Raw genomic sequence first — 24,465 nt, forward strand, 5'->3', positions numbered from 1 at the left:
TTTCTGTAAATATTTTCAACTTTAATGAGGGCAATGTTAGCTCTTCACATTGAAGTGAATTTTTATTTCTGGCATTTAGCTTCAGAGTAAATATTTTTTTAACTTGAGAGTTATGTAATAATTAAATAGAGTATATTTTAATTTATTTACTTTGTAATAGTTTACATGTTATCATTTATTCAATACTGCCATGGTTTGAATTTTACATTTATTTTCTTTTCTCTGAATAACCACTCTAAAAACACAGTTTTCTAGAGTGTATCACATAATTCAGAGTTTTTTTCAGGTAATATTAACCATCATCCATGTTCATGTCATTGCTTCCTTTGAAAATCATAATTGGATAGGAGCAAACAGTTACAGAAATGAAATTTTAGGCTTTGTCTTCATAATTGTAGGTGAGATCCTAAATAAGTTAGTCAATTGAAAACATTTTCTGGGGAACTACTAGACACAGAGCAATACGTCAGGTATGCTGCAGTAAACAGCACAAGATGGCACGGTGCTCTTTTAACAAGCCTGCCAAATTGCACAGTAGAAAATATGCACACAGGGGTCGGCCCCGTGGCTGAGTGGTTAAGTTTGTGTGCTCTGGTTGGGTGGCACAGGATTCACTGGTTCGGATCCTGGGTGCAGACCTACACACCGCTGGTGAAGCTGTGCTGTGGCAGCATCCCACATAGAAGAACTAGAATGACTTACAACTAGGATATACAACTATGTACCAGTGCTTTGGGGAGAAAGAAACAAAAAAAGAGGAAGATTGGCGACAGATGTTAGCTCAGGGCCAATCTTCCTCACCAAAAAGCATACCTAAATATATATATATATATATGTGTGAACACAACATGAGAACCTTAGAACACGTGATAGTGCAGACAATTCCCGACTTACCATGGGTCAACTTGATGGCAGTGAGAAAGTGATACACATTCAGTAGAAACCATACTTTGAATTTTGATCTTTTCCTGGACCAGCAATATGCCAAGAAACACTGTCTCAGGATGCTGGACAGCAGCAGGGACCACAGCTCCCAGTCAGCTCCGCGGTCACAACGGGTAAACAACCAATACACTTACAACCATTCTGTACCTAGAAGCCATTCTGTTTTTCACTTTCAGTACAGTATTCAATAAATTACGTGAGCTATCGGACACTGTATTATCAAACAGGCATTGTGTTCAATGGTTTTGCCCAACTGTAGGCTGATGTCTGTGTTCTGAGCACGTTTCAGGTGGGCTAGGCTAAGCTATGATGTTCCATAGGTTAGGTGCAGTAAATGCATTTCGACTTACGATATTTTCAACTTAAAACGGATTTTTCAGAACACAATCCCATTGTAAACTGAGGAACTTCTGCATTAGGTAAAATGCTAAACTTTGTGTTCCTAAAAATAAAGAGTTCAGGGAGAGAGGAAATCCAACTCCAGTATTAAAAACAATGAAGACTTCCAAGAGGAAAAGAGAGTTGAACTTGGCCTTGAGGGATGAATAGAAAATGGGTGTGTGAGCAGACAGGAGAGATCTTTCTGTTCACAGAAGCAGAAATAGTGATGATGGGGCCTGTGAGAGGGAAGAACAAATCAATCTGAGCAGCTTTGGGTTTCCTGGGATGCCCTCAAGGACGACTGCTTTGGGGTAAGTGGTAGTACTTGATTTTATATAACAGATTAGGAGAGAAAACTTATCGGAAACATGGTGGGATATGTAAGTATGAGAGTAAGTATTGTTTTAGAATGAACCGTTCTTTCCATTTTATAAAACATGGCTTAGAAATGAGATAAACTAGAAGACAGAAAAAGACCCAGAAGATAATTGCTATGGGTGAAGACCCAGAATTGAAAGAGCGCACTGTCAATTTAAATGAGGACGGAAGGTGTAAATCAGGGAAAAATAATAACTATAGGAGGGAGGCCTGGATCCCACTATGAAACTAAAAAAAGGTTTACAGTGGAGGGGGGAAAAATCCAGGACCTTTGGCTTTTGTTATGATGGAAATAGAGAGAGAAAATTTCTGCTATTGGTAAGACTCACGAAGTCTGCCCTCCCCCACAAGTGCTTAAGCAAAGCTCTCCATTTGCAGAAAGTGCTGAGGGGATGGGAGGCTAGCCCTCATCCCCATGCTGGGAAAGAATAGTGGCTGAGAATCTGATCAGGACTTTTAAAAATTGTTAAGGGAAAATACAACTTTCAAGTTTCTGTTGCTCCTATTCATAGCTAAATATGGAGCACTGAATTTATCATTGTGAATAGATGTTATCTTTATCTTGGATCAATTTCTCTGTAACCCTATCCAAAGGAAATGCAAAATCCTATTCATGTCCAGTGAAAGTCTGCACAATGAAGAGCTAAACTGTTCTGTACAATAAAGAGAAGTCTGTCTTCTTTGTAAGTTGGGTAACATGCTGACAGAGTATTATAATGTTTACATATTCTTCACTTAACTGGCTGGACTCAAAAACAGAGAATGCCAAACCGGGTTCTGCTGGGTGGGACACAGACCCCAACAATACAGTGGTGTGCTAGTGCTGAGGACAGAGAGGTTAAACCCCTTTGGGAATGCATGTTCCCGTGGCTTTCAGGAGCAGTAAGAGCTGATATATGAGTCTAAGTTTTTCTTTTGGGTGCTGTAATTCCGTTAGTTTAACCTCAAGACTTCAGGAATAGTTTTTTAAACATGACAGTTTACTGTCAACTTTATTACTGTTTGGCAGGAGGCGCACATTGGGATGGCCCAAAGTAGCACCAAAAAGTCATGAAAAGATGACCAGAAGGTATGAGTTGAGAAACCCGAAGAACCATTCGGGAGCAAGAGGTAATGCACAATAACAGAGACATGCTGAGCTCTCATCCCCCTCCCATTCCAGCCCAGCAATAACCAGTTAATGGTAAAGGTGTGTAAGACCGTACTCAGTGATCTATCAAGTTGGAATTCCCTATGACTCCTGGCTGGGTATTATAGAAAGAGTGACTCTAGAAATCAGGAAAGTTTGAGACTCCCAGATTACACAAGACTAAGAATCCAGCCTAGAGCATTCTTTAGAAAATTAAGATAAAATATGAGACAAAATATGTTTTATAATCTTGCATAGGTTCAGAACATAGTAGGATCCGAATATGTGAATTTGAATGTGAGCAATATTTCAATAATATTTTGAGAGAATAAAAGGGACCGGGTAGAGTCTAAGATGAATACAAAAGCTCACGTTTGAAAAAAATACAACTTAATAGAAAAACTTCTACGTCAAACAGGCATCTTTTTAATTAAACAATATATCTTTCCCATGCCTATAATACATGTATCAAGCAAACATGGTAAGAATTTTAAGAATTTCCATGTGGAAAAGGTAGTGCCTTTAGTGTGCTTCTAGTTCTATGAATGTCAACTATAATACCAATCCTGTAGCAATGAAAACCTTTTTTAAAATTCAGTTACACTCAGCTCCTCTGTGGTTTTTATCACTGCTGCATTCGATCTATTTTAAAAGAAAAAATTTTTCAAATTGATACTTTCTGCATCTTACCTGAGTAATCCTCTTTCCTATCTCAGACTCTTTCAGTGGTGATTTTTATTTCCTTAAGAGACAAATACTTCCCCTCTTTCAAACATTCTCTTGACCCATGCAGGTGAGTCCTCAAGAAGTATTTGGACTTAAGAGATCATCCTATATGGGTTAAGATGTAACTGACCTTCTTCTACTGTCCTTATGACAGTCAGCCTCAGGGGATGGAAATGAGGGGAGAATTAAGAAAAAGGTTTAAGCCTGAAATAGGAAAAAAGACGTCCTTCAAAGATTTCTGGCGAAGGAAATAAAAGTATTCACAATACTACCGAAAAAAAGTGTCTCACCAGATTTTTGAAGTCACTAGATGATCCAGGAGTCCAAGCCTAGTAAAAAACAAAAATAAAGGAGACAGAAACAAAAAGATATTTTAGTTTTCTGTTTTAAAAATATACATATACAATAAAATTTTATAATTCTATAACATCATTACATTTACAAGTATTGCAGACTGATGAAAATACTTTAGGAAATCATTTTCCTAGGTGAAAATATGTTTTTCACTTAAATTGAAGCGTTTATTTAATTTCATATTGTGTCATTAAAATACAGACAGACAGACAATAGTCTAGATCTTGAAAATGTGTTTCCAACTATTCAGGTGACCATAATAATTATTCAGTTTGATTCGCTAAGTTCTCAAAAAAGGGAGATGATTATTTTTAAATGTACTCGAAATCCTCTAATGTTTATTACATACATTTAATTTGCTTCTGGGCAAGGCAGAATACAGCTGCTTTCTTTAAAAATTTTCCTGCCTTTGGTGGCTATCAGACAGTAATTAGTTTTGGCTTGGATTCATTTTTGAAAAGTAAATCCATGGAAGATATTAGAATGACAAAAAATAAAAGGGTTTTAATTTCCAAATTATATTAAAATGCAGCCTCTATTTTTTAAAGGTGTTTGAAGTTCAAATGAAAGTCAACATCTGAACAGCACAAATCCCCAAGAGAAGATCTAGCACCTGCCATGGGAGGCAAAGGTTTTATAAATGTTGTCTTGTGTAAAGGCAATGGCAAACACTGTGAGGCCTTTTGTAAATATGCCAGCCTGCCTCTCTGTTTGAGCAGAAATATTGAACTTCTAACCATTATTATTATAAAATGAAGGAGATTATTTTTTTAAATATATGACGACCGCCTTTTCCTTTTACCTTGGGAATCACATTTGAAATCACATATTGTATGAGTGTTGAAACACCTATTTTTCTTTGAAAGAGAGTGGAGAACACAAAAAATGTTAAAAGGAGTTGACACGACGTGTGTATGGTTTTTTTGTGCATATAATTATGTTCTGCATCTTAGAACATTTAAATTAGATTATTTTCCCAGAATTATATACATAATGCTGGACCACTAATTGGTAACAAATAGCCCAGAATGAATCTATTAAAATTCCTTCTTTAGGGCCTAGAATCATTTGAGAAGACCAGCAGTCCATTTGAGAGGAACAAGTAATGGATTTTCTTGTATTATGAGAGATTTCTGAATTCCCTGGCTGGGCTTCAAAGGCGTAAAGTGGATGGTTTACCTTCTGGAAGCCTCTGTCCCAGGATCTAAGTTCTGCTCATGAAAGTCATAGAGAATGTCTTGAATGTTTCCTTTCATTTTCATATTTTGTTATTCCTTTGTTATGAGTTATAAACCCACACAAGAAACTTACAAAACTACAAACGTATACAGTTCAATAAATTATCACAAAGTGAATGCTCATGTAATCACCACTCAGATCAAGAACTAGAACACAACTAACACATAGAAGGCCACAGTTTGTTCTGTGACACACATATATATACACATGTGCATATATACAGTATATACACACACTGCATATACACACACAGCCTAACACACATATATACAGCATATATACACATACCTACATATATATATATATATATAACACGTATACACACACACATGGATACATACAGTTTGAACCCACATCATTACTTCTTGTGAATTATGCTAAAGCACAGGTTCAAATAAAAATACAAACCATCTGAGGCAATACAGATACATATGCAGGGATTTATGGAAATACAGCCTTAATGCCATATATTCATCATAATTTTGCATGGCATATTGACTACGCATTGCCAGAGAGGGACAATTCTTTGAACATATCATGTAATATCATTGAACATATTGTGAATATCTCAATAAACTATTTATTATATACATATGTCTATGTTCCAGATTTTTTGGTGATCCTATAGTTTTAGTCTTCATTTTGAAGTTCACATATTTGGAATCATACACTGTATTTTCTTCTAGGTCTAGTTTCTTTCCCTTTACATTGTGTTTGTGAGATTCAGCCCTCCTGTTGCTTATAACGATTATTAATTTTCATCACTCTGTAGTAGTCCATTGGATGAATATGACACAATTTATACATTTATTCCTCTATTGGCAGATATATAGATTGTTTCTACTTTTTAGTTATTATGAATAATCCTACCATGAACATTCTTTTGTAAATGTATGTCTATTTCTGTTGGATATTTCCTAGTAGTAAATTACTAGGTCAGAAAATCTGCTAATGTTCTACTTCAGCAGTTATTGCCAAGTAGTGTACAAGAGTTGCCATTTTTGCACAAATTCATCAAAAAGTATTTTTATTCTGCTTAATTTTAGTCATCAGTTTACTGCGTAGTGAAATATGATTGTATTTTTAATTCGCATTTCCTTGATTATTAATGAGTTTTAGTGTATTTTCATATATTAGTCATCTATATATATATATTCATTTAAAGATACTTTTCCAGCTTCTTGTCTATTTTCTGTGAGTTGTCTTATCTTTATTGATTTGTAGAAGTGCTTTATATGTTCTAGAAACCAGTTCTTTATTGGTTACGTATGGTGAAAATGTATTTCCCACGGCATGGCTCACCCTTTTACCCGCTTATTGTACCTTTTGTTGCAAATTAATTATCAATTTTACTGCAGTCAAATTTAATGATCTCTTTCTCTATTTTTTTGTGTCCTGCTTACTATACAAAATGACCATATATATTTCTTCTCTATTTTCTTCTAAAAGCTTTGTTATGTTATGATTCTTTTGCCTCTCACATCTAATCCAAAAATCTACTTGAAATTAATGTTCTGCTCAGTTTGAGTTAGGGTGAAATTTCATTATTTTCCGAGTTGACCCAACAAAATTTATTGAAAATACTTTACTTTCCTCACTGCTCTATAATGCTAGTTGTGTCATAAATTAAGCGCCCATAGATGCTTGGTTCTGTTTCTAGATGTCAGTGTATTCCATTTAACTATTTGTCTTTATCACACTCTCCTACATAATGTGATGTCATAATATACCTTTGGATCTGGTAGAGCAGGCCCTTCTAATTTTTCCTTCATTAAGAGTTTACTGAATTCACATAACATAAAATTCACTGTTTTAAATTGTAAAATTTAGTGGTTTGTAGTATGTTCACAATGTTGTACAAACATCACCATTAGTTCCAGAACATTTCCAATACCCCAAAAGGAAACTCTATAGCTATTAGAAGTCAATTCTATTTTTCCCTTATCCTCTTCCCCTGGCGACCTTTAATCTGTCTCTCTGGATTAGCCTGTTCTGGACATTTCACACAAACGGAATCATACAATTTTTGGACGTTTGTATTTAGTTTATTTCACTTAGTATAACATTTTCAAGGTCCAGCTAGGTTGTAGCAAACAGCAATATTCCCTTCTTTTTTATGGCTGAATAATATTCCATAGAATGGATATAGCATGTTTTGTTTATCTATTTATTAGCAGCAGGATTTTGGTTGTTTTCACTTTTTGGCTATTATGAATAATGCCATGAACATTTATATATAATTTTTCTGTTTGAAACTATGTTTTCAGTCCTCTTGGCTATATATTTAGGAGTAAAATTTCTGTGTCATATGGCAACTCTATGTTTAACTGTTTGAGGAACTGCCAACTGTTTTCCAAAGTAGGTACATCATTTTACATTCCTACAGCAATGCACGTGGGTTACAATTTCTCCGCTTTCATACCAATGCTCATTATTTTCCATTTTAAAAAATTGTGGCCACTATACCCAGGGAGTGTGGCTTGGCATCTTGTTGCGGTTTTGATTTGCATTTCCCAATGAGTAATGATGTTGAATGTATTTTTCATGTGGTTCTTGGCCGTTTGTATATCTTTTGTTGATGTCCATTCAAATACTTTGTCTCCATCATTTTTTCTTTTCCTTTTTTTGGTGAGGCAGATTGGCCCTGAGCTAACATTTATTGCCAATCTTCCTCTTTTTGCTTGGGGAAGATTATCCTTGAGCTAACATTCATGTCAATCCTCCTCTATTTTGTATGTGGGATGCCGCCACAGCATGGCTTGATAAGCAGTATTTAGGTCCCAGGATCCTAACCCATGAACCCCTGGCCTCTGAAGTGGAGTACATAAACTTAACCACTATGCTACCGGGCCGGCCCCCTCCTTTGTCTACTTTTTAATTGCGTTGTTTGTCATTTTATTGTTGAGTTGTCACTACTCTTTTTATATTCTGGATATTCCTTATCAAATATGTGATCTGCACATTTTCTCCAATTCCCATGCCTTTTCATTCTGTTGTCTTATTTAATTTATCTCAATAACGTAGTAGAATTTTCTATGTAGAGATTTTACACCTTTCAATAGAGTCATTTCTATTTTTTATGTCACTAGACATATTTCTATTTTTTATTTATCACTTGTGTATAGAAATGCAATTGATTTCCTATTGACCTTATGTTGAACAACCTTGGTAAAAATCATACTAAAATTAATAATTCACCTGTATATTCTTTTCAAATCTCTATCTGTACTCTCATATTATGTGCAAAAAAATGATAGTTTTATTTATTCCATTTAAATGATTAAACTTTAAAAAAGTGTATCTGTATTAAATGTATGTAGGCATGCATGCCTGTATGCATGCAGACATGCAGGTGTGTATGCAAGTACATACATATTTTGCATTATTGCACTCAACTAGGACAACCAATACAACAACAAATAGAAGTGGTGACCTGGACATCCTTCTCTTGATCCCAAAGGGAAACTATTATCCTTGAGTCCAGTATTTATTGTAGGTGTTTGGTAGATATCCTTTATCACAATGAGAAAGATTCCTTCTATTTATATTTACTAAGAGTTTTAGTTATACAGGTTTTTTATTATTCATTACCTTACTTCAATAGGTATGTGATTATTTAGAGTATCTGATTCTTTCTCCTGTCAGTTTTGTTAAGTTATATTTTACTAGAAGTTTATTTTATTCAAAACCTTAATTTTTTTAAAAAAAGTTATTTCCAAAATCCTGTCAACCTCTTTTCAATATCTTATCTTATAGATACTTAACTAATATTAGTTATTTTTGACCACTCTGTTTTTTTAACTTGGTCAGTCACTTCAATACCTACCACTTTATCAGTTTATTCAAAGAACCAGTTTTGGTTTTGTTGGTCCTCTCTATTGTAAGTTTGGTACAATGTAATATTTTTCCTTATATTACCTCCTAACTTTCATTATTTCTCCTCTTCTTCTGTATTTGGGTTAAATGTGCTGTTTTCCTCCAACTTCTTGTGATGGAAGTTTATAACTGACTTTCTGCCTTATTTTTTTCTTATGTGTGTAATTTAAAATACACTTTACTCTAACATTGACTTAGTTTTATTATACAGCATTTTAACTTTGATTTATTTCTAAATATTTTCAAGTTGATTTTCTTCACTCAAGAGTAAAAAAATATATTTTTATATTTGGTTATATTAATGTATATTCCAGATGTTAATGTATATTTATATTCTAAAAATATATATTTTAATTTTTCTAATATATGGAGATTTTCTAGTTTAAATCAGTTTGTGCACAAAGCTCTTACTCTACACGATGTCAATCCTCTATATTATACTGAAACTTGCTTTATGAGTCAACATCTGGTAAATTTTTATAACTATTCTGTACATTTGAAAATAATATATTTTCTGCAATTGTGTACATCACTCTAGATAAATTATACTAAATATGTTGATCATGTTGTTTATTCAGATATTGGAAGATGCATATTATAATCTCCTAGTATATAATTTTGAGTTTGACTTTTTTTTCCTTTTAGCTCTATCATTTTATTTGTATATGTTAGGGTACATTGAGAAATACAGACTAATTTAGAATTTTTATAACCTTCTGTTCAATTGAAACTGTTATTTTGTAAAGTGGTACTACTTTTGTTTCTAAGTTGATTTTGTTTGAAATTAATAGAAATGTACCAGCGTGTACATTGACTTTTCTCAATACACAGCAAATAACTTTAGTAAAAAGAAATGCATGGTAAAGTAAATATATAGGCTGTCAACTCACTAGTGGAAGTTGCCAGCTCTTCTAGGGAGAGTCAAAGAAGGCTTTAACTGGAGTGCATATATATTCCAAACAAGAAAAATAGCATATGCAACAGCATGGATGGTAATACATCCTGTAGCTTGGGTCTGAGAGCGTGATGAAAAGAGATATGATTAATATATGAAGACAAAATTTAAGACCAGATTTAAGAGCTTGATAATGGCAAGATTTGGTAGTTAGTTAGCAATTTGAAGATAACGCAGAGAAGATTCTGGAGTAGGGTGATGATTCCCTTAATGAAGCAATCTGAGGAGGTGGCAGAGGAATATAAAAGTAAAATTTTAAGTGCATTGAGCTTTAGAACCCTGTAGCTTCTCTGTGAGAGTGGCTCTAGTAATCAACTGGACAGGCAGACTGGAGTTCAGGAGAAAGTTAAAAGCTGGAGATATAGATTTGGGATTTATCAGCTTTTTGATGATAATGAGACATGGGAGAAAAAAAAAAAAACAAGGACACAAAAGTGATAACCAATAATGGAGACTTAGGGGAACATCAACATTTCTGGAATAGTCAGCAAAAGTGTAATAAGCAAAATTGTCTGAGAAACTTCAGAGATGTAGAAGAAGCAAGGAGCCAAGAACAAGGGGTGTCGGCAATGCAAAATGTTCCTCAGAATGTTCCAAGATGATGAAAACAGAAATTTGGCCTTCATTATTGTATTTATTAAGAGACATTTAAGCAGAACATTGAGATGAGAAACACTTTGAGTGATGAATGTTAGCTTGAAGAAACATAGTTAATTGAATGTATGATTTTTTTTTTATTTTGATAAAGAAGGGAAGAAAAAGGCAAAAAAAAGATTTGAGTGTGGTAATGGAGTAAAGGACAAGTAGTCCCTGTTTATGTACATTTTATGTTAACAATTTCAGGTCATCAGAGAGCCTCACCCACATTCTTAGTCAACCTTAAAATACCTGGCAGACTTATGAGAACACTGTACCTGTTTCTCCTCTTCTTTCCCAGAAAAATGTAATATAGAGCTTCAATATTTAGACCCTTGGGTTTCCCTTTGGATGTGTCCCTTAAAAGTATCAACTCTTTTTGCTCCTTTTACCAGCTTCTTTTGCTTAAGGTATGTACTTCAAATAATGTTCCCCGGTATATGTGAGATTACATTCAACTACATTTGCTAAAATTTTGAGTTTCCTTTTCATGTTATACATACTCATTATCCTGGCATATAGACACAAAATCAATTCCATTGTTACTATCTTTCTTTAGTTCCTTCCTGATAATTACTGAACATAATTGTACTTCTGTCTATGTCATTCTAATTATTCCAAATAGTGTCCACTTTTATACTTTTACTTAAGTAATTTATCTTTTCCTTTCAGTTAAGTCCTTTAAGACACTGTTCCCACAAGTGTTTTTCTCTCCATTCTCTCTACACAAGTCTCATGCTTATAGATTCCCAGAGGGTGTTTGTTAAATGAATAAATAAGTACGAATTAAAGAAGTGAATGCATGAATTAATAAAATCATTTTATGTAATGGAAAGTTACCTGCCAAATGCATACTTCAGATCCTTCAGAGGGAAGCAGCGATGTTAGAAGGCTATGAGCACTGGAGCCAAAATGTCAGTTTGTGTTCTGACTTACTGCTTTTGAGTTTTATTAATTTAGATAATTTGTCTACCCTTCAGTTTCCTTACCTATAAACAGGAGATCTTAATACGTAGTTCTTACAGGATTATTCTAAGAATTAATTAAGTTATTCCTATGAAGATACCTAAAACAGTGCTTGTGCCTGAGTGAGGGCTCATAAGTTTAGATAAACCTGGATCTGAGATGCAGTCTGACCTTCCTAAGAGCCCATTTCTTTGGTACCATAAACAATGATCTATTCCTGGACACCATCTGTGTAGTCAGCTGCTCACAGCCATATCCCCTTCCTTTTCCAAAGGCATGACCTTTAACTGGAAGAAGAGATTAAAACATCACACATTCTACCCCACACCCCAAGTCTTACTGCTATGTACCCAAAACTTTATTTATATAGCATAAGTGTATATTCCAGAATTCTTCTGATTGGATAAATTACTTTCACAAAAATTGAGTAGGTTTGTTGAGTTCTCTTTAGGTCTCAATTATGTCTTGAATTTTAATTCAAGAAGACCAAACACAGGCTGATTGATTATAGAAATCTATATAATTCAGCCACTCTACTTCTCATATTAATAGTCAACACCCTCCTATTTTCTAGTGTTTATGTCTTCTGCATAATTTATCAGATTTGGCAGTATCTTGATGAGGTCATTATCTATCTAAATTTTACTTCTTTTACTTAATAGATAATTTTTTTTAAGCCTTAGGAATTCTCTTACACAAACACTGATTTATACTGTTCTCAATTTGAATTTTAACTCAGCTAGGGAGACTTAATCCAACCTTCCAAATTATAGCATTCCTCAAACAAGTAATAATTTATGGTGAAATATAAAGGAAATTCATGCTATTGTCTATGTGTCTTCTGACTAGAACAACACATTTTTACTTGCTTTTTTTTTTTTTTAGGGAAACTACAGTTGTTTTTATTTTTTTTTGAGGAAGATTAGCCCTGAGCTAACATCTGCTGCCAATCCTCCTCTTTTTGCTAACGAAGACTGGCCCTCAGCTAACATCCATGCCCATCTTCCTCCCCTTTATATGTGGGACGCCTACCACAGCATGGCTTGCCAAGTGGTGCCATGTCCGCAACAGGGATCTGAACCGGCGACCCCCAGGCTGCAAGAAGCGGAACGTGCGAACTTAACGCTGCACCACCGGGCCGGCCCCTAGAGTTGTTTTTAGAAGTAGAAAGCGGAGCAGCTGGATTGGAGACAAGAGAGTCAAGTAAAAACAAATATGTTCTATAGACCTTGAATGTAGATATTGAGAAATGGGTATATTTTTACCAACTTTATTAATTATATAAAACTCAGCAAGACTGAGTTCGAAGAATTGATGAGGAGTTGACATATTTTCCGTAGTATTATTTCAGTTTAGTTTAAATAGCTCTAATTCATTAAATATAGGTTAACTACTTCAATCACAAAGCCTTTCCTTTTACAGCAATGATGTCACTAATAAGGTAAATCGGCACTTTCTAAATTTTACTTTGAAGAAAAGTGTTGCTTTCACAGATATCTTGTGAAAAAAAAATTAATTTATTTCTGCCTCCTCCTCTTAGTATCCACAGTGCACATTAGCAAATAAAGAACTATTAGATGTTCCGCAGGAGGAAGAGATTTAATTTGGTTTAAGATGCCCTAAACCAAAGTTCATCGAACTTATTCAAACCATGGAAAGATTTTTTTCACATAAATCTTACAAGTCCGTAAATCAAAGTTGCCCACGTTGAAAGTGAATGTGATTGGCTATAATACTAAATACAGGTTGATGTAGAAATAATTGACTCCAACATATTTCAACACATCTAGAGTTTTCCTGTCTTATCTCATGTTACTATATCTATGTATTCACTCATCCATTCAGCAAGGAATTATGAATCAGAAACAAATATGATTAAGACAATTTCTGCTTTTAAAAGATTCATGTCAACTAGTGAACACTGAAGTAAACAAATAATTGCCAGCCATAGGGAATGCTGTAATAAGAGTTTGCACATTAAGCAATGAGCTAACTACGTGAACACCCTCTGAGATGCTAGTGCTATAGATACAAATTCTCCAAATTGTCAAAATAAATACCTTTTTCAGGGCGCACACAGCTCCTGTTTGCCTGCTGTTTTTGCTCAGAGAGATCAATGATAGCAGCATCCTAATTTCTCCCTCTAATCTTGGGCAGTCTGGAAGACTAAGCACTGTGAGGAAGAAGTAGAGGGGTTTTCCATGGATAGATTTCACATGGACCCAGTGTACTTTTTGTCAAAGTCAATTTCAGTCTCACGCTGGAAGGTCAGCTGCATTCATTTTGTCTGTCATATTTACTACAGCACAACTGTGCCTAGAATGTAGAATTTAGCACTTGGAAGGTACTAAACAAATATTTATTGAACCAATCACTTTTGCCATGCTCAGTTTTTGATACTCATGGTACCAGTGATGTCTGCTCATGAACCCATCATCTTTACACTTCAGGCGCTTAATTTCCCGAAATTCCAACTTTAACCACAGCACCATGGAAAAAAGGTAACCTCTGCAAACCAGTCCTCCAAAATACACAGCTATGAAAACCGAACCACTTTCATTCCAACCTAGAAGGATGGGTAGAACCAGTTAAAAACGTTTCATAACAAGATCCTTCATCTCCATCATACTCAGAAAAAAGTAAGTTCCCAAAGTTAATAATCTTACAAATAAACTAATTCTTGGTTATTTAATCTCTGCCAAATTACTAAGCCTGAAATGCCATTTTCTAGAACCCAAATCTCAAGTCCTGATACTTTTAATTTTTTTTTTTTTTGAGGAAGATTAGCCCTGAACTAACATTCATGCTCATCTTCCTCTACTTTCTATACGCCTACCACAGCATGGCTTGACAAGCGGTGGTAACATGTGCGCACCCGGGTCTGAACCGGCGAACCCTGGGCCATGGAAGCGGAACATGCAAACTTAACTGCTGCTCTACTGGGCCGGCCCCCTTGAAACTTTTAAAGTGGCTATATCCCCATCTTCCCAGTTTGTTTCCTTGGTACTAACTACTCTAGTGATCCACTCTCTTTGCCCACGCCTACCCTTCATTTAGTTCCATTTTGCAAAGATGCAATAATAAATCCCTTAAAAAATTAACTCTATGCCAAGTTTCAACATGCGATTCCACCTTCTGCTAGTTTTTATCTTTCTGCTAGCTAGCTGATCTGCTCTTGCACGTCCAGAGTTACACCTTGACACCTGTTCAAGTCTCACGTTCGGATTACAGAGTGGATTGCCATCACTGCTGGGTCTCCTTATTACCTGCTTGACACCATGTTATATGAAAAATAACATGGAAAACCTGTTTGTGTGTTCATTTGCTCTCCAGATTTAATTGGGAATACATTTTGGGGACAAAATGTGGAGTAGTTTCTTGGAAATGGAATGCTTTTCATTTCTACAGAATAAAGCGCAGAGGCAGGTGTTTGGAGAAACTAGGTAAGTGAAGAAAAATCATTGAAGTGCTTTTCGTCACAGCTAGTCCTGAAGACAGTGATATACACAGTGATTCATAAATATCTAAATGAGATACAAACAATTTTCAGTTAGTTGGCGTTCATGGTGACTCAGATAGCAGGCGGTGAAGCACGGAAATTGTTTCAAAGAACACTTTACATCTGCAATATTGACCTACTGTTTTCTTGAGTGATTCCTGAGGAGATAATTTTTTAGTTCCTGTTTTCAACAAGGAGACAGCATGGTAAACAGAAACAATTCTACTTATATTTTTCACTTGTTATGGTAGATTCAAAACATAATGTAGAAAGATTACAGGTCAATTTTGACAAAGGGAAAAGAATGCATTTTACTTTCTCGGTGTCCCTTCTTTTGCCATGTCTAAGTCCAGGAATTTGGCTGTTTTGGACAGAAACAAGCTTAAAGGAAGGAAATGTGATTGTGGTTCACAGGCTTCAAATGGCTAGCATTAGTTGTTTTGGAGAGTGGCTTCAGGAACTGGATTTTATGATAATTGCATCGATACAATAGAACTCTCATCAAAGAATGGGGTACCTTTGTACTGTTATTCCACATTTATGACAGGCTCTCTATGGGCCAAGCCCAGCTCTGTTATACACGCTAATTCACTTGGTACTTAATGCAGCCTTTGGAGATGCATATTATCATTACCATCTCTGTTTTACGGCAAGGATACTAAGATACTAAGGTACAGAGCTGTTGAACCGTCCGTCCCTGGTCACACAGCTAGTAAGTGACATAGCCAGGATTTGAACCCTAGTGGTCTAGCTCCACAGTCTGTGCCCTCAATCATTATACAATACCTCTCCTCATGTGACCTAATAAAAAGCACCAAATGAAATATGGCACTATATGTCAAACAGGAAATAAGTCTCAAAGAAATAAAGCTTCGGCTTGCACAGCCATCTCATTGTGAGATAACCAGTGTGCCCCTCATCAAAGATTAATGTGTTGAATTGCATCATGACTTAAAACTGGCCACCCAGTCAGAGGACAGAGCTTCCCTACAAAGTTTCTGTCTCTCTCAACCAACTGGCAAAAATCAGAGAGTGATTAAAACTTGCATTCTGATGTCAGCCAAACTGGCTTTTGGATCCTAACTCGTTCTTACTATTCTTGGAAATGTTACTTAATCTCTTACACACTTAATACTCACAGGAATCTAATTAAGAAGGTAGTAAGCTTATCTCCACTTACAAACGACAAAACTGACCCACAGAAAGTTTTAGTAACGTGCCCAAGATCACACAGCAAGGGTGGCAGAGCTGGTTTTCTATCCAGGCCATCTGGACCCAGAGTGCAGCCTCAATGAGTCATCCTGAGAATTCAATGAGGGACACCTTCTCTGACATCCCCTAGCCAATTTTCCTTTGTTTTTGAAGCTTCTGCACCTCTTCTGCTGAGCGCTTGTAACACTTATATAATGCTTTATCTAGTAAACAGGTTTGATAAAATTTTGTTCTTCCACTGTGATCTAAGATGCTGAAAACAGAGACATTGTTGGTTGGATTCACCCAACAACAGCTAAAGACAGTACCTGACACGTGGGTCATCCAGCGTGTTGAATGAAAGAATAAAATAATAAATTAAAGATGGAAAAAAAAGAATATAAAGCTCCTAGCTTGATGTGCTTGACAATTAGTAAGTGCTCAATAAATGGTAATTATTATCAACTGCAACCTAATCTAATTTATCATATAGCTTTAATGTGAGACCTCTAGCAACTTTAATGATACCAAAGTTTGCAACTATAAATACATGCTTGAAAATGTCATTTTCATGCAGTTCTTACATCACACCGAAACACTATCTGTATATCAGAAATCAATAAAAAGCATTTCCTTGGAGCTGACTTTCATAACAAGCTAACTAAAGCCATGTAGAATAAAGAAATGGTATTGATTAAGACATTTTTAATGTCCCAGGAAAAGTGGATAGGTAAAGTGTGTTTAATGAGGAAAATAACTTGTTAAAATTTATAATATATAAGTAATTAACCAAAATAGACAAACTAAAATTCAGATGTTTTTGAAGGCGCTAAAGTTCATTATGTCTGTAGTTTTTCTTGAGCAATTATTTTAAAGATTTTATTTTTTTTCCTTTTTCTCCCCAAAGCCCCCCAGTACATAGTTGTACATTCTTCGTTGTGGGTCCTTCTAGTTGTGGCATGTGGGATGCTGCCTCAGCGTGGTTTGATGAGCAGTGCCATGTCCGCGCCCAGGATTCGAACCAACGAAACACTGGGCCACCTGCAGCGGAGCGCACGAACTTAACCACTCGGCCACGGGGCCAGCCCCTTGAGCAATTATTTTAACTGGAAATAGATTGGCTATGCCTTAAATGCAATGTGGGAATAAAAAAGCTTTACGTCTTTGCTGTGCTAAATACGAACTTAATTTTGAGGACGGATTCAGTAATTCTGACTACTTTTGTTGATAAGCTGCTCCCTAGAACTAAAATGAGGGCTCAGTCCCACCTGAGAGAAATGAGTAGAGGAAAAACAAAACAAAACAAAACAATTCTTTCCCTTTCTTCCACCAAAATAACTCACAAAATGAGATCAGAATTTGGAAAACATCACTCTATTCAATTTCCCTATCTTCAGTCACCATCAACACCCAAATTATTTTGGCTGGATCCAGCTTCCCGGACAATCTCTGGAGAAAAGGCTATACAGTCTTGGAGAATGCACACACACAGTAAGGTGAAGTAACACAGCCCAGCAACACTGAACATCCTTTAGCTGGAGTTCATTCCTCCAGTGTATCCATCATGCCTGGGCAAGTGAATGCTCCCTTCAGCAGGGTTGCCATGATTTTTATTTATTTGTACCTCACAATTTCTCTAAGAAGATTTTACCTGTTTCATTCTCCTGCACAAACTTTCTGAGGATTTTACACTCAAGTGTAGGGTGTCCCTTATTGCTTGTGATCCTTACTGCAGTCTATATGACCTTGTATGTTCCGGCCCTTTGCCTACCTTTCTGGCCTCAATTTCTTCTCCATCTTTGTACTCTAGCTACATTAAACTTTTTTCAATTCCTAAAATTCACTATGTTCTGTCCCCTCCACAGTGCCTTTGCATATATTGTGATGAAGAAGCTAAATGCTAGAAGAGCTCTCCAGGTTTTGTTCCTCCAAACTGCATTCAGGCAAGAGAACTGGAGAAAGGCAAACTTTCTAATTCGTGTGGATCACATGTAAGCTCAAATTGTTCCCCACCACTTTGTCATAGCATAAAATGGCTTTACATTTGCTATGTAGAGACTGAGAAAACAACTTTAACCACCACAGTGAATGAAAGCCCAGCAGGCAACAATATATTGAGTCCAAGCTTGAGTTCCAGGCTCTGCAGGAGTGCACATCTTGGGCAGGCTCATTCAACTTCAGGAGGTGAAGTTGGACAAGATGTGTTTGAGAAGTCTTCCCTTTGACAGATGCAGTAGTCATTTATTATTTTAACTGTCACAAGACAAAATCTAGAGAAGTCTACTGCCAAAACACATGCCTGGACCACAAAGCAAACTGGAAGAAAAAAGAAACAGAACATTCTGAACCTACAAACAGCACTAGTCCTGTATGTGTTAGAAAAGATTTAACAGGTTGAACAGTTGAAACTCAGCTGACTCCCCTAGAAACCTGTAAGAGAACAACAGCAGGAAACTGAACACTAGTGACATCTCCATGGCTACAGAGAAAGATATCATAGAAACAAAGAAGGTTTCTGACGTCTCTAAAGGAGTAGACCTTTTTCAAGGCCTGGAAAAGAGGGGAGAGTAATTCTGGGGAGTAGCTCATGGCAGAGGTATTGGGCTTCACCAGACCACCTGGGGACACAGGCGTCAGGACGGTCAACAGCTGCAGATCAAGTTGATTTTCCAGATCAAACACACATGAGGTTAAAGGATGAACCCTCCCAAGAAAGCATGTTTCGGAGGCTTATGCATTTGCATATCTAGAGCAAGTGGTAGCAGTTGGGGCAGCCTAGAACTTATATGCTTGCTCCCAAAAGAGTGTATGAGCCATGTCGTAAGACAGAATCCACACTTATTACAGCATTGGAGCGCCAGAGATCCAGGACTCCAATGAGAAATGAAAATTTAAAAGTTTTGAATATACCATTTGGGAAAGGAAGTCACGTCAGTTTATACCTGGTGACCAAGTCTGCCATCTGTAAAGTTTCTAAACTTAAAAGCAAGATGGGCAGAAAGTTTCCAATGACATTCTCTGAGAAAGGATTGTATGTGCAGTTCGATTTCCTCCACGATATGGTCAACGTGGTGTCATGATTAAACTTATGGTAGAAGAGATCTTGCAAGAGTTCACAGGTTTTGGAATCCAGATGGCTGGGATAGACTGAATGGCATGGAAGCAAGGCTGACTAAAGTAAGATTTTCATGGAATATCTTCCGTCCCCCAGTTACCACTGAATCTCTGGTTCACTGCTATATGATACGGGTTGCTAGGTTTTCTACACTTGGTGCATATAACACTCATGCTGTAATAATTTATGCAGTCGCAATACTTTTTAAAAACTGAGACCCTACACTAAAGGAATCCTTGCATATTTGCATGAGTGTTGCCACCAGCATTGTTCTTAAAAACAGGAACAGTAAAAAAGTAGCCACAATCCATAGAAGTGATAAATAAATTGTGGCATATGCTATCCATGAACTATAGCCGTATGTATGAACATAGATGATTCAGAACCAAGGCTAGCAAAACAAAAAGACAGAAGATTATGTCCAGCATGATTTGATTTATTTAAAGTTCAAAAACAGGCAAAACTAAATAACATACTGTAAGGGATATATATGTAAGTAATAAAAACCACAGAGAAAATCAGGTCACCTCTGTGGGGAGGTGTACTTCTGAAATGCTGGAGGAACTACCACCAATTTTTGTGAATGATAGCTGCTGAGGTCCCTTGCACCACTCAGGAATCAGAAGAGTTACCACTGGTTGGCTGGGTGAGAGAAATCTTTGATTTTGGACTTTAACTTCATTGGACTTAAGAGTTTTGGCTTTTGATTTGCTTGGAATTTTACATAGAAGGTGATTTAATTAGGGAACTTTAGTCAATCTCTGGGAATTTGATAATAGAAGAATTATACTGTCCATGTTTGAGGCTTTCTATATCAGAGACATTATATTGCTATCTGTATACTGATACATATTTATCCTGTAATATGTTAATCTGTAATTAACATGACTGGTAATTATTTGAGATGGGAAAAATTACGAGTGTGGGAAAGTCCATTAGATTAAGAGAACCACTGGATGAAGGATGTTGGGTAAAATCTTCCTTCTTTTCTTTGTTCCTTGTTTTCATGAGGGTATTTATTACAGTAACCCACCCAGCCTTCTCCCCCTCCTCTGATCCCAAAGTTTGGCAGAAGGCACTGACCACATCTAGTTCAACCCCCTCTGAACTCTTGCCTCCCTCATTGCCTATTGGTCTTTATATCTCAGTCAACTTCTCTGATGCCATGCAATAAGCTTAGAGGGGCCAACTTAACCTTGTTGAGCAGGCCACCTTTGGTCGTCCAGCTGTGCCCATGACTACGTTGGAAAGTCTGATTAACTCAGTGGTGGGGTATTAAGCCTATATGCCTACACATTTAAAACCACATTTTCCAATGATCTTTATAATAAAACTGGCTATTTGACCTCCATTTGTCCGTCTCTTGGGTCTTAATTCTGAACTGATTCCAAGCTCTGGAGAGGAAGAGCAGGGCATTATTTATTGATCGTCTAAACTCTAACATCAGTGAATATAATAAAACACTGGATGACATTACCAGATATTTATTACTATCAGAACAATCACTGTTTAACAGTCTTAATTCCTTTCAAGACTCCATAACAAGACAATATTCTATGTATAATCCACAGAGTGTGCACACCCCAGGGTCAGTGGAAGAGGTATGACTTTTTAATAACAAATCATTTTTGTGTGTTCTAAATTCTTTTTGAAGAAGGAAGGCCTCAGGATGGGATTTATATTAAGAGTCTGACAGCTCCTTTGGAAACCTCACAAGGCACAAGTTAGGAGAATAGTTATTAGAACAGCTCTCAGTTTGGTAACTCTTCCTGCCTCTACTCCTCTTCACCCATTAAGAACCAAAAAGAAGAAAGAAAAGAAAAGGAAGTTGGATTCAGCTAAAGTCACTTCAAATAACCAACAATCTTTTCTAACTACCTAAATAAAATGACAAGGGGTGCCCCTATGTTGACTAACGTGTGTTAAACTGCTTGCACAGCACTTCATAAGAAATAGCTATGGGATGCTGGAAATTAGTATTTTAACTGATAACTATGAAAAAAAACAACTTTTGTATGATTGATGTAAATCTGTTTTACTTAACACTACCCCTGGTTTACCAACCACTACTAATACAAATTGCAAAGTTTTTGCCATTATGTCAACTGTTTTTTACATTGCCCCTAATGCATATCCTAAGTGCAATCAAAGGTCATAATTATTTAGACATTTAAATTTATTATAACAATTATATACTTCCTGTATGTATTATTGAAATGTTCATAAATAAAATGATTTTGATGACATTCAGAAAAAAATTTTTGCTTTTCTTCAACTGTAAAGCAAACCAAAAATGTGGCTGGAAATAAATAGATTGAACTTGTAGTGTATAGCATCAACAGAAAGGAAAATAGATTCCCCCAATTTAGACATACACAAACCAAGATGCCTCTACCATAAATTCTCTTTGCTGAGAAAACACATTCATGAACTACTTATCCCTTCCTTCTAATCCAGTCCTACATCAAGACATCCACTTGGTTCACTGTAACGAATCTTGGGGAGTGTTCTTTAAAGCAGAGTGAATAGACCAGATTCATATTAAATTGTGAATGGGCAATGCCATTTACCTTCTCGCAGAGGTTCGTGTTCCTAAAAAGTATCTGTGTTTATTAACATAAATAATTCCCCAGTTAGCAAAATACCAAGAATCTTGAAAAAGTGAAACATTTCCAATCACTGCCAAGATATCTTGAGGTGAGATGTCATTTTGGTAAATGATTAGAATAATGGAGATTATTTGTTGGAAGAACCTGAGAACTCTGGGACTCAAGGGTCTAATGAAAACTTTCCTATTTACCCCACTTTCTAAACTTAGGTATTCCCACCCCTAGTTCCTGAAGCCCATATGCTTCCTTCAAAGGCTCAAGGTTTTGCCTTATCCATTTCTTTGTAGATTATTAAATGGAGGTGCTGAGGGTAGAGCCAGATCAATGGGAAGCCAGTCAGCTTTACAAACACCAATTAAGGACATAAAAGCATAACTGGGAAAAAGAATCAGAAATACAATGTCTATTAATTTTGATCTTCTGATGTAATTCCTTATATAACTGTGGAATGTTCATCGTCCCTCTCCTCCCACAATTCTCTTTTTTTTTTTTGCAGGGGAAGTTTCGCCCTAAGCTAACATCTATTACTAATCTTCTTCCTTTATTCTTCCTTTTTCCCCTGCAAAGTCGCAGGGCATAATTGTGTATAGTTGTAAGTTCTTCTGGTTTTCTATGTGAGCTGCCACCACAGCATGGCTACTGACAGATGAGTAGGATAGTTCTGTGCCTGGGAACCAAACCCGGGCTGCCAAAGCAGAACCGTGCCAAACTTTAACCACTAGGCCATTGGGCTGGCTCTCTGCCACAATTCTTGAATGAAGTGCTCGAATGAAATATAAAACACACACACTCACACACACACACAATAAAACAAACAGAAAAACACTCCTATGTGATGTTTACCAATTCCCCACTGAGTAAATATTGAACATTTAAAAATCTTTTTACAAGGACACTTCATTATTAGGCTTCTCAGAGTTATTACATACATAGATCTCCTTCAAAATGACTTGGGGTCCAGGATTTTTGTTTTTAATCCCTGCCCAGGCTTGAAGAACTTCCTTAAGAATCAGTTCTGATAAGTGTAGATTTAGCCCAGTGCCATCAATGAAACTCGGATGCTGGTCAGTGTTGCTGAATCCTCTATACTATTGAGGTTACCGAAAAGATTATGTTCAATATTCTTAGTTCTGGGAAACTGATATAGCTTGTTTTCCTTTTGAGTTCCAAAAGTATTTGCTAAACAATACACATAGTTATCAAATGTGGATGTGAATCCCAGCTCCACCACTGACTGGTGTTGTGACTTTTGGAAAATTAATTCAACATTGTAACCTAAGTTAACTCATCTATAAAATGAGAATACATACCTATTATGAATTGAATTATGTCCCCCAACAAAAAAAGGATATATTTGAAGTCTTGACCTCACTACCTCAAAAAATTACCTTATTTGGAAATAGAGTCATTTATAGAAGTAATCAACTTACAGTGAAGTCTTATTGGAGTAGCATGGGCCCCTCATCCAATATAACTGGTGGCCTGACAAAAAGGACACCATATGAAAAGGCACAGACACAGAGAGAATACCTCGTGAAGATGAAGGCAGAGATTAGAGGACACATCTACAGGTCAAGGAGTGCCAAAAATTGCCCCAAACCCCACCAGAGGCCAGGAAAGAGGAATGAAATGGATTCACCATCACAGCTCTCAGAAGGTACCAGCCCTGCTGACACCTTGTTCTTGGACTTCCAGCCTCCAGAACTGAGAAAATAAATTTCTGTTATGCAAGCCACCCAGTTTGTGGTGCTTGGTTATGTCAGCCCAAAGGAAATTAATACACTACTCAAAAAGGTGATTGTGAGATTTAAATAAAATGATTCGTAAAGCACTGGACATAGGATAAGCCCTGAAAAAATTACTATTAATAATAATGATGTTGGGATATTTATGGATTGGTAGATTATGCAACAATTATACTTGATTTACTCATTTCCATTTTTGGAAATTTAGATATCAAAATATCCTGGTGGTAAGATAGTAGACAAGGCAGGAATTACAAAGGAGATAAATCTCATGCCAGTGTGTGCTAATTGTTTGAATCCCCTGTAAAGGGTTTGGCAGGACAGGAGGTTGGAACACTTAGCTAAATTGAAGTTTGGGGATTATCTGTGAATTTAAAGTATCCATGCCAAATTGAAGTTTGGGGATTATCTGTGAATTTAAAGTATCCATGCCATTTGGCCCCTATTAGCACAAGTAATTGAGAGGAAAATCTTGCCAGTTATGCTTTTCCATAAGGTTTAATGTGGACTTCAATATTTAAGTAATTCATTAGCAGGCTTAAATGGTGCCATGGAACAACGTTAAATGACATAAGAGGTAGTCTGTGACCTTCATTTTAGAGATGAGCAAATTGAGGACCATAGAGGTTACAATGAACTCAAGGTTATACAGTTTACACTGGAAAAGCTGACACTAGAATCCTCGTCTCCTAATTTCCTGTTAAAAACTGAGTGTGCCTTT

The 24,465-nt window shown here is 36.3% G+C and overlaps 1 protein-coding gene across 44 annotated transcripts in view; it reads right to left on the reverse strand.

Annotated features, from left to right (window-relative positions):
- PTPRD (protein tyrosine phosphatase receptor type D) overlaps positions 1 to 24,465 on the reverse strand; it is a 2,079,533-nt gene that overhangs the window by 1,260,422 nt on the left and 794,646 nt on the right. For all 44 annotated transcript variants that reach the window (XM_070590645.1, XM_070590643.1, XM_070590639.1 and 41 more), the window contains one exon: positions 3,850 to 3,888. The gene's annotated coding sequence lies outside the window, so the exon portion shown is untranslated. The remainder of the gene's footprint in view (positions 1 to 3,849; positions 3,889 to 24,465) is intronic.

The sequence above is a fragment of the Equus przewalskii genome, chromosome 22 (assembly GCF_037783145.1).
Source record: "Equus przewalskii isolate Varuska chromosome 22, EquPr2, whole genome shotgun sequence".
In the NCBI taxonomy this organism is placed as follows: Eukaryota; Metazoa; Chordata; class Mammalia; order Perissodactyla; family Equidae; genus Equus; species Equus przewalskii.